This window comes from Bombina bombina, chromosome 3 (assembly GCF_027579735.1).
Source record: "Bombina bombina isolate aBomBom1 chromosome 3, aBomBom1.pri, whole genome shotgun sequence".
In the NCBI taxonomy this organism is placed as follows: domain Eukaryota; kingdom Metazoa; phylum Chordata; class Amphibia; order Anura; family Bombinatoridae; genus Bombina; species Bombina bombina.
The window spans coordinates 359,715,290-359,731,207 of NC_069501.1; positions in this window are offsets into that span (position 1 = coordinate 359,715,290).

The window sequence follows — 15,918 nt, forward strand, 5'->3', positions numbered from 1 at the left end:
CCCTCCAAGGACTGTGATGCACTATGTCACCTTGTCAGATGGCTCCAATGGGGCTGTGTTGACCCTGTCAACTCCCTCCAAGGACTGTGATGCACTATGTCAGCTTGTCACATGGCTCCAATGGGGCTGTGTTGGCCTTTGTTTGCCCTGTCAACTCCCTCCAAGGACTGTGATGCACTATGTCACCTTGTCACATGGCTCCAATGGGGCTGTGTTGGTCTTTGTTTGCCCTGTCAACTCCCTCCAAGGACTGTGATGCACTATGTCACCTTGTCAGATGGCTCCAATGGGGCTGTGTTGACCCTGTCAACTCCCTCCAAGGACTGTGATGCACTATGTCAGCTTGTCAGATGGCTCCAATGGGGCTGTGTTGGCCTTTGTTTGCCCTGTCAACTCCCTCCAAGGACTGTGATGCACTATGTCACCTTGTCAGATGGCTCCAATGGGGCTGTGTTGACCCTGTCAACTCCCTCCAAGGACTGTGATGCACTATGTCAGCTTGTCACATGGCTCCAATGGGGCTGTGTTGGCCTTTGTTTGCCCTGTCAACTCCCTCCAAGGACTGTGATGCACTATGTCACCTTGTCACATGGCTCCAATGGGGCTGTGTTGGTCTTTGTTTGCCCTGTCAACTCCCTCCAAGGACTGTGATGCACTATGTCACCTTGTCAGATGGCTCCAATGGGGCTGTGTTGACCCTGTCAACTCCCTCCAAGGACTGTGATGCACTATGTCAGCTTGTCAGATGGCTCCAATGGGGCTGTGTTGGCCTTTGTTTGCCCTGTCAACTCCCTCCAAGGACTGTGATGCACTATGTCACCTTGTCAGATGGCTCCAATGGGGCTGTGTTGGTCTTTGTTTGCCCTGTCAACTCCCTCCAAGGACTGTGATGCACTATGTCACCTTGTCACATGGCTCCAATGGGGCTGTGTTGGCCTTTGTTTGCCCTGTCAACTCCCTCCAAGGACTATGATGCACTATGTCACCTTGTCAGATGGCTCCAATGGGGCTGTGTTGACCCTGTCAACTCCCTCCAAGGACTGTGATGCACTATGTCACCTTGTCAGATGGCTCCAATGGGGCTGTGTTGGCCTTTGTTTGCCCTTGTCAACTCCCTCCAAGGACTGTGATGCACTATGTCACCTTGTCAGATGGCTCCAATGGGGCTGATTTATCAATATGACTTTTTTAAAATGTATCTTATTTCTTTGTTTGATGGCATCATAATAAAAAGAAAGTCATTAATATATTATTTTTCATCTTTATTTATTCATGTCATTTATTAAAATCTATATTTTATGTGGTTAATCCTTAAAGGGACAGGAAACCAAAAAATGGTCTTTCATTATTCAGATATATAATACAATTTTAAAAAATATCATATTTACATCTATTATTTAATTTGCTTAATTTTCTTGATATACTTTGCTGAAAGGTTTATCTTTGCAGGATCATGAGTAGCATAGAACCTAGGTTCTAGATGTTGATTGTTTGTTGCATACATATATTGTTTGTTGTTGGATCATCCATGTGTTCATTTAGAAACCATTAGTGAATTGATGCATCTTTAACAAATAATCACAAGATTATTAAACTGAGATAATCAATGTGAATTATAAAGTTGATGGAAATAGTATCCGTGAATCCTGAACTTAGTATCTGTGAATCCTGAACTTAATTGTTTGTATTTCATGTCCCTTTAAGTGATGCTGACCACAATTCTTAATTAATGGTTATGCATTTCTAATGTACTTATTTCCTTTTTACATCAACATAGACATATAATATTTTTAAAACAAACTATTAGTAGAATTTTGACAGCACATGTATTACAATTTCACTTATATCTTATTGTAGTAGTCTAACAAAAGAAATCACTGTGTAATGGTTTATCTCTGAAGAACATATTTAATGTGTAAATCTTCTATATAGCATATTTAATGATAATAATGATTTGTATTTGAATTATTACAATGTCTCTTTGCTCTCTTTTTATTATGTTCTGTAATTATTATTAATTTGTCTTTTGTTTTTTTGTTTAGGTTGTGACTCAGCATGGTTAACACTAGAGGCTCTAGCACGTATAGAGCAGACCATGCTGAGTAACAGTCAGTTGCTGGGAAGGATGCATGAGACCATGCATCTCCAGCTGCGGCTTCATTGCTTGACTCTAGAATGCATAATGCGGATAGAGTCAATGCATGAAGCCGCAGCTGGAAATGCACAGGACGGTGATGCTGATGCACCATAAGTGGAGGATCCGGAGATAGCCCGAGGGAGAACTAATAACTCCTCCATCCACATGTTGTTATTTTGTTGTTTATATTTGTTGCCATTTGGCCTTTTTTTCTTTTATTGTTGTGCCTGTTGCACTATTTCACCTTGTCAGATGACTCCAATGGGGCTGTGTTGACTCTGTCAACTCCCTCCAAGAACTTTGATGCACTATATCACCTTGTCAGATGGCTCCAATGGGGCTGTATTGGCCTTTGTTTGCCCTGTCAACTCCCTCCAAGGACTGTGATGCACTATATCACCTTGACAGATGGCTCCAATGGGGCTGTGTTTGCCCTGTCAACTCTCTCCAAGGACTGTGATGCACTAGGTCACCTTGTCAGATGGCTCCAATGGGGCTGTGTTGGCCATTGTATGCCCTGTCAACTGCCTCCAAGGACTGTGATGCACTATGTCACCTTGTCAGATGGCTCCAATGGTGCTGTGTTGGCCCTGTCAACTCCCTCCAAGGACTGTGATGCACTGTCACCTTGTCAGATGGCCCTAATGGGGCTGTGTTGGCCTTTGTTTGCTCTGTCAACCCCCTCCAAGGACTGTGATGTACTATGTCACCTTGTCAGATGGCTCCAAAGGGGCTGTGTTGGCCCTGTCAACTCCCTCCAAGGACTGTGATGCACTATGTCACCTTGTCAGATGGCTCCAATGGGGCTGTGTTCGCCCTGTCAACTCCCTCCAAGGACTGTGATGCACTATGTCACCTTGTCAGATGGCTCCAATGGGGCTGTGTTTGCTCTGTCAACTCCCTCCAAGAACTATGATGCACTATGTCACCTTGTCAGATGGCTCCAATGGGGCTGTGTTTGTCTTTGTTTGCCCTGTCAACTCCCTCTAAGGACTGTGATGCACTATGTCACCTTGTCAGATGGTTCCAATGGGGCTGTGTTGGCCTTTGTTTGCCCTGTCAACTCCCTCCAAGGACTGTGATGCACTATGTCACCTTGTCAGATGACTCCAATGGGGCTTTGTTTGCCCTGTCAACTCCCTCCAAGGACTGTGTTGCACTATGTCACCTTGTCAGATTACTCCAATGGGGCTTTGTTAGCCCTGTCAACTCCCTCCCTCCAAGGACTGTGATGCACTATGTCACCTTGTCAGATGGCTCGAATGGGGCTGTGTTGGCCTTTGTTTGCCCTGTCAACTCCCTCCAAGGACTGTGTTGCACTATGTCACCTTGTCAGATGGCTCCAATGGGGCTGATTTATCAATATGACTTTTTTAAAATGTATCTTATGTCTTTGTTTGATGACATCATAATAAAAAGAAAGTCATTAATATATTATTTTTCATCTTTATTTATTCATGTAATTTATTAAAATCTATATTTTATGTGGTTAATCCTTAAAGGGACAGGAAACCAAAAAATGGTCTTTCATTATTCAGATATATAATACAATTTAAAAAAAAAATATTATATTTACATCTATTATTTAATTTGCTTAATTTTCTTGATATACTTTGCTGAAATGTTTATCTTTGCAAGATCATGAGCAGCATAGAACCTAGGTTCTAGATGTTGATTGTTTGTTGCATATATATATTGGTTGTTGTTGACTCATCCATGTGTTCATTTAGAAACCATTAGTGAATTGATGCACCTTTAACAAATGATCACAAGATTATTAAACTGAGATAATCGATGTAAATTATGAATTTGATGGAAATAGTATCCTCTCTGTGAATCCTGAACTTAATTGTTTGTATTTCATGTCCCTTTAAGTGATGCTGACCACAATTCTTAATTATTGGATATGCATTTCTAATGTACTTATTTCCTTTTTACATCAACATAGACATATAATATTTTTTTAAAACAGTTAGTTTTAAATTTTTAAATTGGTAGAATTTTGACAGTACATGTATTATAGAAACATAGATATTGACAGCAGATAAGAGCCATAGGCCCAGCAAGTCTGCCCGACCTTACCTAACAGTATAAACTTATCTAGTTCGTAGGATAGCCCTATGCTTGTCCCATGCATTTTTCACAATTTCACTTATTCTTATATTCTTATTAGATCTTAGTAGTCTAACAAAATAAACCACTGTGTGTAATGCACATATTTTAGCTGATTAATATCTTTCTATTATTATTGCTTCTCTTTAATTATCCAATGATATATTGCTGTAGGTAGGCAGGCCATATTTCCGCTTTAATAAGTGACACATATGATAAATACATCTGTCATTATTCTTATTTCAACAATTCTTTAAACAGATCTGAAAACATCCTTGACATATGTATTTCTCATGTGTCCCTTTTTAAAGCGGAAAGATGGGCACCAGAGCTATAGGTAACATATAATGTATAACCAATCCACATTTTCATAATGTGTCTCGTAGCATTATTTCTCATTTAAAGGGACATGAAACACAATAATGTATCTTATCATTTAGGTATAACATACTATTTTAAACCAAATTAGAATTTTCTTATATTCTCAAAGTTGATTCAGTCTCTTTGTATCATTTTTTTAAGGAGCAGCAGTGCACTAATGGTTTCTAAATGAACACATAGGTGAACCAAGGACAATCGGTATATACTGTATATGTAGCCAACAATCAGCATTGAGAACATGGGTTTTTTGCTACGCTGGAGATTACCTCGAAACACATTTCATCAAAAGAATCAAATTTAAATAATATCATTACATTTGAAAGGTAGTTCAAATTGCAATCTCGTACATAATTGTGTAACATAAAATGTGGGTTTCATGTCCATTTAAACCCTGCTGCTTCCTAAGTAGCTCTGAATACTCCTATTCTAATTAAATATATCCTTATTACCAACAATGGATTATATTTCATATATCACAGTATTACGTTATCTAGCGGGACATTCATAGATAACAATATAGCACATACTATTTTTTTAAATATAAATACGTTTCTTATTGACATACAAAGCTGTAAAATTTCTCCTTTGATTGGATGACGTTTTTACGCGATCTCGGATGCGCCATATTGCTTAAGACGTCACATGCAAAGCTGTAAAATGAGTCCTTTGATTGGATTATGTTTTTACGCAATCTTGGATGCGCCATGTTGCTTAAGACGTCACATGCAAAGCTGTAAAATTAGTCCTTTGATTGGATGCCGTTTTTATGTGATCTCGGATGCGCCTTTGATTGGATGCCGTTTTTACGCGATCTTGGATGTGCCATGTTGCTTAAGACGTCACATGCAAAATTGTAAAAGGAGTCCTTTGATTGGATGCCATTTTTACGCGATCTCGGATGCGCCTTTGATTGGATGCCGTTTTTACACGATCTTGGATGCGCCATGTTGCTTAAGATGTCACATGCCAAGGTGTTAAATCCGTCTGATTGGATTATGTTATCCCGCAATATTTGATTTTCCATGTAACCCATGTTTGCAAATGAGAACACAAGTTTAAAACCAGGACTTTCTTGGATTATGGATTGTTTCAATCATGTACATTGTTGAACCATAGCTGATAAAGAACTCAAAAATATCTTTGGATGGCTGTCTCGTTAAAGAAACGAATGAAGGAAATGTGTTTTTCATGCATAATATATTTTGAGGCAAGTGCAAATCCATGAATATACTCCATCTTGTTTAATATGTTTGTCAACAATATTTTCACTTTAATAAATAATTACTGTGTTGTGTTGAATTTTCTCCATATATAATTCCTAAAGATGCGCTTTTGTATTTGAATAAAATAATCAATATGCATTGACCTTTATCATATGATAAATATATGAGATGTCTACTTATTCTAGATGTTATGTCCTGATATTTTTTCTTAATGTAAATGCTCAGTATCGTGTCATGTATGGCTTCCACATTGCTGATCTCAAAATATAGTATTGAGAGCATGTATTTCTAATGTAACTATTAAAAGGACATGAAACCAGATTCCTTCTAAATGAAATGTCTTTCTTAAATAATTCAAACACTATAATGTAGCTTTAATAAAATAGACTTTATTTAACACGTCGAGAGAAATATGCCATACAAGCTTAGTATCCTATTCAAATATTTTCTTGTTTTAACAAGTTTGTGTAGATATACCAACAAGCCCTAAGGATTAATATATGTTAGCATATGTTATTGTTAAAGGGACAGTCAAGTTAAGTAAAACATTAATGATTTAAATATTTAAAAAATGCTTTTTTTTTCTAAATTCTCTTAAACTTTTATCCCCAATTTATCTTTGTTCTCTTGGTGTTCTTAGTTGAGAGCTAAACCTAGGACAAGGTGACATTTCTTAGACCTTAAAGAGTGCATCTAATCTGAATGCATTTTGACCACTAGAGGGGATTAGTTAATGTGTTTCATATAGAAAACATTGAGCTCATGCAGTATAGTCACCCTGGATTGATCACTGATTGGCTGAAATGCAGGTCTGTCAAAAGAACTGAAATAAGGGGTCATTTTGCTGAGGCATAGATACAAGGTTAATCACAGAAGTAAAACGTGTATTTCTATAAGTCTTGTTATTCCAAACTTGATAATACGTAATAATGCGTAATAAAGTGTTTTCTTTGTAACCAACAATAATTCATGTTATGACTGTCCCTTTAAGCTGTGTTGTTGGCATCAAAACATGTCATCATATGTCATCATGTCTAATTGTAATGGTCATTTTGTTTGAGATTAGGAGAACAGTTTGGACATCACATAGCAAAAACCAACCAATGTAATCAACAAGGACAGCATGTGATGATGTGGTCTCCACACACTTGTAAAACACACTCTGCAAACAATCTGCCTCCATGGACCCGGTCCCATAGGAGTTTATTATATACAGAGTGTGCTCCACAAGTGTAAGAAGACCACATCATCACATACCTATCCATTACACATTAAATAAATAAAAATATATACAAAATTACTTCCTCTTCCTTCCCTCTTCCCACGAGACTGAGGCTCTGGGGGGGGGCAACTGCCCCCTCCGATGAGTTCTCATAGGAGATGTTTGGGGAAGAGGGGGAGGAGGAGTACTGTAAGTGGTTAAGGGATCACCCGGCTGAGAAGGAGATTGAGGCAGAGGAGTAGATGGAGGAGGCCCAGGAGCAGATGGCCCAGGAGAAGATGGTGCGTTTTTCCTGGAGGACCTTTAATATATCCTTAAGAGTATTCAAAATCTCTCTTTGGTCTTCACAAATATCATTCAGTACTCCTGTCAGGTACACTCTGCTTTCTGCCTGCTCCCTCCGGGAAGCATGCATCTCCTCGAGGAAATCAGTCAAGATCTGCACCTCTGCTATCTCTGGGGGTATGTTCTCCTGAGGAGCTGCTGCACGGCGGGCTGCTGGTGTACAGCGGGCTGCTGGTGGATGAGGGGCTGCTGCAGGGATCTCTTCTGCAGTGGGGGCTTCTTCTGCAGTGGTGGCTTCTTCAGGGGATGATGGTACAGGGATGTCTTCCATGTCTCCCCGAGGTGGTGAGTCATCTGCACCACTCTCATGCCTGGGTGAAGGAGAAGCCTGTGGGTGCTGTGCTGCCTCCTCCCCGGCCTCAGACTCTGTATATTGTAAAAAGAAAGAAATCGAGATATTAGCACAGTTCCAAATAAAGATGTAAATGTTCTATTTGAAAGTGTATTAAGGAGGCTGCCTTCGTAATTCTATTGTAAGCAAAAGCAATCAATACGATTTCAGCATTTGCAAACCCGTCTTTCTGATATCTATATGGTCAATCTGAATGTATTTTTGCGTTTGTCTTGAATCTGTTTAAATCCACACATAATCTGTAGACTAGATACTAATGTGATGGCTTTTCTAGAAATGCAACTTTCGCAAGGTAATTGTGAATGCGTTTACGTAATAATGTATAAATCATAATTGCGTTAGTCATATCCTTAAATAATTTTTGTGTGTGAATGGGTTATGAGGTGGATGTAAAGAGATTAGTAAATGAGCTTACCGGCAGATGAGAGGGGCAGGTTCCCGGTATAAACTCCTCCGATACCGACTATGGCCACCTCGGAGATGTTGGGATGCAGCATTTCCTCCCAGCGGGAAAACTCAAATATTATTTCCGGACCGCCACCGGTCCCGGCTAGGTATTCCCTCTCCCTTGTGAGCTTTCTTTTCAGTTCCGCTCTGCAGTCCCGGTAACGATGCTGGATAGACTTCACATCCCTGTTATAAACCCCCACTGCATTTACAGCATCCCTGATCTCGTTCCACCACTTCCTCTTATACTTAGGGGTGGCCTTCTGTGCCTGCAGCCTCCTAGCCCTCTCATATAAGCCTCTATAAGGGCCTCCTTCTCATCCATGGTATATCTCTCCTTCCTCTGCCTGGGCTTCCCCTACGATATGAGCCTCTGTTCCCCAGACTGTAAAGCTCCCTGTCTACGCTGTACACCACTGGGCCCAGCCACTTGTTCATCTTCAACAATGTGGCTGGGTCCACCCACCCCTTCCTCTCCCCCTTCCTGTCGCTTTCCTCTCCCCCTTCCTCTCTCTCTCTCCTGACTAACCTCCTGCCTAGCCTCCTCTACGAGCTCATCCCTGAACTCCTCCTGCCTAATGAGCTCTAATAGCTGCAGGCTAATCTCCCCCCTACCCCCCTCTCCCAACATAATCAAACAAAATGTGAAGGTGCCCAAATGAAATGGGGTCAAAATAATGAACAAAAAGTAAAAAAAGTGCTGAAACTGTGAATGGGATATAAATAAAAGAAGGTAAGGGGTATTAAACAGACAAACGTATATGTGTAAAAATATGAAATTGAGGATATGTAAACAATAAGTTTAATAAACCAAAAAGCTATGGGCTTAAAGGGAATGGGGTATGGGATGAAAGGGAATGGGGTATGGAGTGTAGGTAGTGTTAGTGATAAGTGTATGTACAGTATGTACTGAATGTGTTTGCATGTAAATGTGTTTATATAATAAATGTATGAACAAAACACTTGCACACTCACCCAAACAAACTTTCGATCACTAACTCTAACTCTCACTAACTCTCACTAACTCACACTAACTCTTAACACTCACTCACACTAACTCTCACTCACACTAACACTCACTCACACTAACTCTCACTCATTCTCACTAACTCTCACTAACTCACACTAAATCTCTCTACTCTCAAATCTCTCTACTCTCTCAAATCTCACCAAACCCTCCAACACCTAGACCTACACCTAACTCGAAAAAGCAATACAGTCAAAGAAGCCATGCTTTGAGCGTGCTTATATACCCTATGTAAATGGTTAATGATGTACCGATTTTCAAAGTAAAGGAGGTTCAGGTTCTTAGTAATTAGTATGTGTGCAAAGTGTATTAGTTGTTTGAATTTGTGCATGCTCATATTGATTTTGTATTTGTGTAATGTGTATAATGTGATGATGTCATAGTGATCGTTTTGCATAACATTGTCCAAAAGTAGTATCTGTAAATGTAAATGCTGATTTATGATGGTCTCGTATTTGTCAAGTGGTGTAAATGTTTATTTATACTAATGTTACGTAATCTTTCATGCAAATGTTTTTTTTTTGTGTATCAGTGTGCAATTCTTTTTTCATGTTGTTTTGTTCCGTGTTGCAAAATCTGAACGTATTTATGTATTCCTCGTTTAGTGTAAATGTTGTGCATTATTTTTTGTTTCCAATTGTGAATGTGTAATGCGTATGTGCTATTGTTGTTTGTACATTTCATCTGTGTTTTTGTTGTGCATTATTCCGTATACGTAATATGACAGAGCAGTGTGTATTTCTCGCGAGATCGAGTGTTAGATGAAAAATCCATGCTTAGTTCATTTAGCATTGATCTGTATAGGAGAATATTTAACGCACCCGTAATTACTCTTATTAAATAAACGCGGTAGTCGTGTTACCGCGACGCGTTACAAGGTTGTTTTCAGACTCGTAATACCTACGTTATAAAAAGATACGCAATGGAAATAACGTACAAGTCATTAGCGAGCAGCCATAACGCAAAACTCGTAATCTGGCCGACTGTTAGGGGCCGATTTATTTATGGCCGAATGCATCTTTATGCATCTGTTTCCACGCGAGCCTTTAGGCTCACCGGAAATAGGAGTTAAGAAGCAGCAGTCTTAAGACCGCTGCTCCTTAACTCGTCCGCCACCTCTAAGGCAGCAGACAGCAATCCGCCCGATCGTATACTAAAGGGTTGATTGACACCCCCTGCTAGCGGCCGATTGGCCGCAAATCTGCAGGGGGCAGCATTGCACAAGCAGTTCACCAGAACTGCTAGTGGAATGATAAACGCTGTCAGCATTTATCGATGTGCGGCGGACTCCTGAATAGCGGGTACAGTGATAAACTGCTAACAACAACTAAAAATACTGTAGATTCTATCCTACGTGAAGCACTACTCACCTACAAAAAAGATGTCAGGGAGAGAAATGCAAGGGACATTTCAGGGAAAATTATTTTCAGTACTCCATATAGTCTAGAATATAGACACATTTGTGACATTGTTCGTGAATGTTTACCTATACTACATACAGATTCAATATTAGAAAAATTAATCACAGGAGGAGTAAAATCTGTGTCCAGAAAAGCTATGAGCATAAGAGATTATGTAGCACCCTCTTATTTACCCGAAAAAAGTCTCAAACTTGGTTGAGACCTAGGATGGGCTTTTTCAGATGTAGAGCAACTAGATGCAAGACTTGCAACTATGTGACTGAAGGGGATACCTTTATATCTCATAGTACTAATAAGGAGTATAAAATCAAGTATAGTTTAAATTGCAACTCAACACATGTTTTGTATCTTATGACATGCAAGGAATGTAATATCCAACTAAGAGACGTATGAGGGATCGTGTTCTAGAACACATTAGAGATATAGATGATCCAGATGTCTTTACTTCAGTGGCTACACATTTTAAATTTGAAAATATGGTTGATTCCTCACTAGCCAGTTTTCAAGCCATTGACCATGTCTATTTTTCTAAAAGAGGTGGAGACAGAGAATATTTTGAGTACGAAGGCATATGTGAACTTGTTTGTTTAGCTTGCCATGTATTTATTTTATTGTTTTTCAAGAATTAATCAAATACTATGTTGTCAGTCTTGGGCATATTGACGGGCATTGTTTCAATATATATTTGTATGCTCAGTCAATTCAATATTCAGAATATAACAATTGTGTCGTCTTAGATGCCACTTTTGTGCCCAATACTGAGTTCAACATATTTGCTTCTGTATACTTATCCTATATTTAATGTTTAAGTCATTTTGTATTAACAACATTCTTGTACACAAAACAAGTGTTGCTATTAATTGTGAATACATTATAAGCTCAGTTTATTTACTTGTTGGTACCTGTGGCTCCTTCACATTGAATACACTGGGGGGTAGTTATCAAGCCGTCTACTTTTCTGGCTTCACCGGCCCAATACGCCCGCCTAATCTCGCCTCACATCGCCGCCGCGGACCTGAAAAAATACGCCTAAGTTATCAAATAAAGCTGTCAAAAAGCCGCGGGGCGATGAGCTGTGACAGTTATCACTCATCCGATCTCGCTGCTCTTCGGCTTTTTCCCAGCTTTATTGCTAGCCTGTCACTAAGCACTCACACTAAACTACACTGCTCTAACCCCTATACCGGCGCCCCCGGAGCCCCCCGCAACTAAATAAAGTGACTAATCCCTAAACCGCCGCTCCTAGACCCCGCCGCAAGTCTCATAAATGTATTAACCCCTAAACCGCCGCTCCTAGACCCTGCCGCAACTCTTATAAATGTATTAACCCCTAAACCGCCGCTCCCGGACACCGCTGCCACCTACAGTATACCTAGTAACCACTATCCTGCCCCCCCTACACCGTTGCCCTCTGTAATAAAGTTATTAACCCCTATCCTGCTGATCCCGCACCTCTCCGCAACTAAAGAAATAGTTTAACCCCTAAACCGCCGCTCCCTGAACCCGCCGCAACCTATATTAAACCTATTAACCCCTAATCTGCCTCCCCTACACCGTCGCCCCCCTATAATAAATTTATTAACCCCTATCCTGCCCCCCACTACGCCGCCGCCACTGTAATAAAAATTATTAACCCCTAAACCTAAGTCTAACCCTAACCCTAACGCCCCCCTAACTTAAATATTAATTAAATAAATCTAAATAATATTTATCTTATTAACTAAATGAATCCTATTTAAAACTAAATACTTACCTATAAAATAAACCCTAATATAGCTACAATATAAATAATAATTATATTCTAGCTATCTTAGGATTTATTTTTATTTTACAGGTACCTTTCAATTTATTTTAACTAGGTACAATAGCTATTAAATAGTTATTAACTATTTAATAGCTTACCTAGCTAAAATAAAGAGAAATTTACCTGTAAAATAAAAACTAACCTAAGTTACAATTACACCTAACACTACACTATACTTTAATACATTATTCCTATTTAAAAATAAATACTTACCTGTAAAATAAACCCTAAGATAGCTACAATATAATTAATAATTATATTGTAGCTATCTTAGGATTTATATTTATTTTACAGGTAACTTTGTATTTATTTTAGCTAGTTAGAATAGTTATTAAATAGTTATTAACTATTTAATAAAATAACAAACCCCCCCAAAATAAAAAAATGCCCTACCCTATTCTAAATTAAATACATTTCAAAGCTCTTTTACCTTACCAGCCCTTAAAAGGGCCTTTTGTGGGGGCATGCCCCAAAGAAAACAGCTCTTTTGCCTGTAAAAGGAAAATACAACCCCCCCCCCAACATTAAAACCCACCACCCACATACCCCTAATCTAACCCAAACCCCCCCTTACAAAAACCTAACACTAATCCCCTGAAGATCATCCTACCTTGAGTCGTCTTCACTCAGCCGAGCAGCGATGGAACCGAAGTGGACATCCGGAGCGGAAGAAGTTAATCCTCCAAGCGGCGCTGAAGAAATCTTCCATCCGATGAAGTCATCATCCAGGCGGCGCTGAAGAAAAGTCTTCGATCCGGCCGATGTCATCTTCAAAGAGGCGCTGAAGAGATCTTCTATCCGGGCGATGTCATCTTCCAAGCCGGGTCTTGAATCTTCCTCCCGCCGACGCGGAACCTCCTTCTTCACTGACGGACTACGACGAATGAAGGCTCCTTTAAGGGACGTCATCCAAGATGGCGTCCCCTCAATTCCGATTGGCTGATAGGATTCTATCAGCCAATCGGAATTAAGGTAGGAAAAATCTGATGATGGAATCAGCCAATCAGATTCAAGTTCAATCCGATTGGCTGATCCAATCAGCCAATCAGATTGACCTCGCATTCTATTGGCTGTTCCGATCAGCCAATAGAATGGGAGCTCAATCTGATTGGCTGATTCCATCAGCCAATCAGATTTTTCCTACCTTAATTCCGATTGGCTGATAGAATCCTATCAGCCAATCGGAATTGAGGGGACGCCATCTTGGATGACGTCCCTTAAAGGAGCCTTCATTCGTCGTAGTCCGTCGGTGAAGAAGGAGGTTCCGCGTCGGCGGGAGGAAGATTCAAGACCCGGCTTGGAAGATGACATCGCCCGGATAGAAGATCTCTTCAGCGCCTCTTTGAAGATGACATCGGCCGGATCGAAGACTTTTCTTCAGCGCCGCCTGGATGATGACTTCATCGGATGGAAGATTTCTTCAGCGCCGCTTGGAGGATTAACTTCTTCCGCTCCGGATGTCCACTTCGGTTCCATCGCTGCTCAGCTGAGTGAAGACAAGGTAGGATGATCTTCAGGGGCTTAGTGTTAGGTTTTTGTAAGGGGGGTTTGGGTTAGATTAGGGGTATGTGGGTGGTGGGTTTTAATGTTGGGGGGGGTTGTATTTTTCTTTTACAGGCAAAAGAGCTGTTTTCTTTGGGGCATGCCGCCACAAATGGCCCTTTTAAGGGCTGGTAAGGTAAAAGAGCTTTGAAATTTATTTAATTTAGAATAGGGTAGGGCATTTTTTTATTTTGGGGGGTTTGTTATTTTATTAGGGAGCTTAGATTGGGTGTAAGTAGCTTAAAATTGTTGTAATATTTTTAACATGTTTGTAACTTATTTTTTTATTTTTTGTAACTTAGCTTTTTTTATTTTTTGTACTTTAGTTAGTTTATGTAATTGTATTTAATTGTAGTTATTTGTAGGTAGTTTATTTAATTAATTTAATGATAGTGTAGTATTAGGTTTTATTGTAACTTAGGTTAGGATTTATTTTACAGGTAATTTTGTATTTCTTTTAGCTAGGTAGTTATTAAATAGTTAATAACTATTTGAGAACTATTCTAACTAGCTAAAATAAATACAAAGTTACCTGTAAAATAAATATAAATCCTAAAATAGCTACAATGTAATGATCAATTATATTGTAGCTATCTTAGGGTTTATTTTACAGGTAAGTATTTAGTTTTAAATAGGAAAAATGTATTAAAGTATAGTGTAGTGTTAGGTGTAATTGTAACTTAGGTTAGTTTTTATTTTACAGGTAAATTTCAGTTTATTTTAGCTAGGTAAGCTATTAAATAATAACTATTTAATAGCTATTGTACCTAGTTAAAATAAATTGAAATTAGCCTGTAAAATAAAAATAAATCCTAAGATAGCTACAATATAATTATTATTTATATTGTAGCTATATTAGGGTTTATTTTATAGGTAAGTATTTAGTTTTAAATAGGATTCATTTAGTTAATAAGATAAATATTACTTTGAATTATTTAATTAATATTTAAGTTATGGGGGCGTTAGGGTTAGTGTTAGACTTAGGTTTAGGGGTTAATAATTTTATTACAGTGGCGGCGGCGTAGTGGGGGGCAGGATAGGGGTTAATAAATGTATTATAGATGGCGACGGTGTAGGGGGGGCAGATTAGGGGTTATTAAATTTATTATAGGTGGTGACGGTGTAGGGGGGGCAGGATAGGGGTTAATACATTTAATATAGGTTGCGGCGGGTTCAGGGAGCGGCGGTTTAGGGGTTAATACATTTATTATAGTTGCGGTGGGCTCCGGGAGCGGCGGTTTAGGGGTTAATATGTATAGAGTAGCTTGCGGTGGGTTCAGGGAGCGGCGGTTTAGGGGTTAATACACTTATTATAGTTGCGGTGGGCTCCGGGAGCGGCGGTTTAGGGGTTAATAACTTTATTTAGTTGCGGCGGTGTAGGGGGGGCAGATTAGGGGTGTTTAGACTCGGGGTACATGTTAGGGTGTTAGGTGTAGACAGCTCCCATAGGAATGAATGGGATGTCTGTCAGCAGCGAACTTGTACTTTCGCTATGGTCAGACTCCCATTGATTCCTATGAGATCCGCCGCCTCCAGGGTGGCGGATTGAAAACCAGGTACGCTGGGCCGGAAAAGTGCCGAGCGTACCTGCTAGTTTTTTGATAACTAGCAAAAGTAGTGAGAATGTACCGCACTTGTGTGTGGAACATCTGGAGTGACGTAAGAATCGATCTGTGTCGGACTGAGTCCGGCGGATCGAAGTTTACGTCACAAAATTCTACTTTTGCCGGTCTCGAGCCTTTGATAACTAAGGCGTATCAGCCTCGCCACAAATACGCTGCGGAATTCCAGCGTATTTGAGGTTGACGGCTTGATAACTAGGCCCCATAGTGTTGTCTGGGCTCTTTTTTTAGCTTACTATGTTTAGTATTTGCTTTGAAATGTTATTTTGCATTCAATATTTAT